The sequence below is a fragment of the Benincasa hispida genome, chromosome 7 (assembly GCF_027475165.1).
Source record: "Benincasa hispida cultivar pf3 chromosome 7, pf3_genome.v1.1, whole genome shotgun sequence".
NCBI lineage: Eukaryota > Viridiplantae > Streptophyta > Magnoliopsida > Cucurbitales > Cucurbitaceae > Benincasa > Benincasa hispida.
In genome coordinates this window covers 17,299-20,263 of record NC_143484.1, presented here as the reverse complement: position 1 = coordinate 20,263, position 2,965 = coordinate 17,299, and positions in this window count along the sequence as shown.

Here is a 2,965-nt window from a genome sequence, read left to right as displayed (position 1 = left end):
GGCCTCGGAAATGAAACTGTTCCGGTCGTAGCTTGATCAGGACCTTGTCCCCGGCTTGAAACTCGAGGGCCCTTCGCTTCTTATCGGCCCACTTCTTCATTCTTCTTGATGCTCTTTCTAGGTAGGCGCGAGCTATCTCAGAGGTTTTGCTCCACTCTTTAGTGAAGTTATGTGCCTGAGGACTTTTGCCTGCATAAGGGTGGTCCACCAAGTGTGGCATGAGTGGTTGTCTGCCGCACACCACTTCGAAGGGCGTTTTTCTGGTCGCGGAACTCTGCTGGCTATTGAAGCTGAACTAAGCCATATCTAACAACTGGACCCAGTTCTTCTGCCTAGCGTCGATAAAGTGACGCAGATATTCCTCGAGCATACTGTTGAAGCGTTCCGTCTGGCCATCAGTTTGGGGATGATAGCTAGAGAAGATATTCAGTGTTGACCCCAATATTTTGAACAATTCTGTCCAGAATGTCCCAGTGAATCTTCCGTCCCGATCGTTAACAATGCTCATGGCGACACCCCATAATTTCACGATGTGTTTGAAGAACAGCTGAGCAGTCATCACGGCTGTGCACATTTTCGGCGTTGGGACAAAAGTGGCATATTTCGAGAACTAGTCGATGATAACAAGGATCGATTCAAACTCTCCCACCTTGGGCAAATGGGTGATGAAGTCGAGAGACACACTCTCCCATGGTCACCCCATTTGGCTGCTTGATACTGGCTTGGACCACGGTGGGTGTAGATCCGGTAATGACTAAACATTTGGCGAGGGGCATTGGTATGACTTTATGTTCAAGTAGGAATTCCATCCCCAATACCACGTCGAAATCATCCATCTTGACAATCACGAAGTCAACGAAGCCCTTCTAGTCTCCTAACATCACCGGAGTTCTCTTCGCTAACCCCGTAATCGGTAGGGCTGCGGAATTCACAGCTTTCATCTTCCCTGCATCCCTTTCCCAAGTCAAGTTCAGGCGGCGAGCTTCCGTTTCAGCCATGAAGTTATGGGTAGCCCCAGAGTCAACCATAGTGTTTTTGGCTGATCTTTGGTTGACCCAAGCGTCCACATACATGAGTCTTCTCTCTAGTGGCTTCGTCGCCTTTCCCATTTTCTTCTGGAGCGCAGATAAGAATTTCAATGCCCTCATCCTGGGATTCTCAATTTCTGCAGCTTGCTCGGTTACCGTCTCCTCCAGTTCAGCCTTGTCCTCGGAGGTAGAGGCTAACGTGGCTTGAAAAACATTGAACGCAGTTCGATTTGGACATTCGCCCGCCCTGTGTGGCTTTCTACATATGAAACAAGACAGAGGGCGATTGTAATTGTTATGCTGTTGTGGCGGCCCCCGCCAGTTGTTTCCTGATCTCGGTTGGGATGATTTACGGTCCCCCCCTGTGTTTCTATCTCCTCCCCCAGGTCTGGGAGGACTGGAATGGCTGTTTCTGTTTCCCCCATTTGAGGAAGTGTATTGCTTCCTCACATCTTGTGAGTCAGTGCTAAGGTCGTATAGCCGTTCAGCTGCCGCATAGGCAGAGGGGAGATCATGTACTCTCTGTTCATATAGTTTCGATTTCGCCCACGGTTTCAGCCCTTCCACAAAGCAAAAGACCTTGTCTTTTTCAGACATATCTCGTATGTCCAACATGAGTCCTGCAAACTGTTTTACGTAGTCCTTGATGTTACCTGTTTGCTTTAGCTCTCGGAGTTTTCGTCGAGCCAAGATCTCGACATTTTCAGGGAAGAATTGCGAACGAAGTTCTTGTTTCAATCTATCCCAAGTATCAATAGTGCAGCGTCCTTCCTGTATGTCTGTAAATCGTGATCTCCACCACAGTTTCGCATCTTCAGCTAGATGCATCGTTGCTAGTGTGACTTTCGACTCTTCAGTCACTGTGTTCGTCGCCTTGAAATATTGCTCAAGGTCGAAGATAAAATTTTCCAAGGCTTTCGCTTCTCGCACCCCACAGAAGGGTTTTGGTTCTGGGATTTTTATTCTGCTCACTGCCATTGCTCCCCCAGATGAGGCTTGGTTCCCTACCGCTCGGATGGTGAGATTCACCCTAGCACTCACATCCGCTATCTCGGCTCTGACGACATCCAGGGCCGACCGAAAGTCTTCAGATAAATCGGTTACCATCTGAAGTATTACCTTTTGGGAGCTGTCAAGCTCTTCGACACGCTCCTCTATGTGGGCAACAGAGCCCGAGGAGCTATCGCCTCGTTCAAAGCTGCCGGACCGTACTGTTTTGGTCTCGAGGGTCTCTACCCTCATCATCAATTCTCTGACGGGTAATCCGTCTAGGTAGCCTACCACCGCATCGATTCCATCGGCTTTCTCGGCAACTTCTTGTAGCCGAGTCTCAAGGAAGCGGACATTATCTGGGACCTCTCTCAGGTAGAGCATTTGTTCTTCCATCTCTACCAATCTGTCCACTTGGGACTTGTTCAGGTTCTTCGTCGCCGACATGATCACTGACCTTCCCTCTGTAAGCCAACCTGGCTCTGATACCAACTGTCACAATCGCTCTTTCGGAAGCTTCCCTTAGCGATTGTGCGGCACTTGTTCCCGCTCACGAACAAGACAGCCAACTCGAATACGAACTGCCGGTGGCACACCGAGTGCCTCTTGCAACCTCCACCCCCGTTTTAAAGAAAACGGTTTTAGAAAACGGGTTTGGAGAAAAGGTTTTCGTAAGAAGTTTTGTGAGTGTGAATAAAGAAAGAAAGATTGTAGTAGACTAGAAAGAAATAAGCAACAACAACAGCTTTATAGAGTACTACTCCGGGTATGAGGAAGTGATGGTTAGTCTTATCCCCATATAGTGCATTCTGAACAAAAAGCCAACTGGCGCCCTTGCATATGTAAAAGGGCGACTGGTCACTTACAATGAAAATGTAAAGAAAGTAAGCTAACTAAGCTAATACAATACAGGATATGAAAGTAAGCTAGAAGGGGGTTGGATTGGG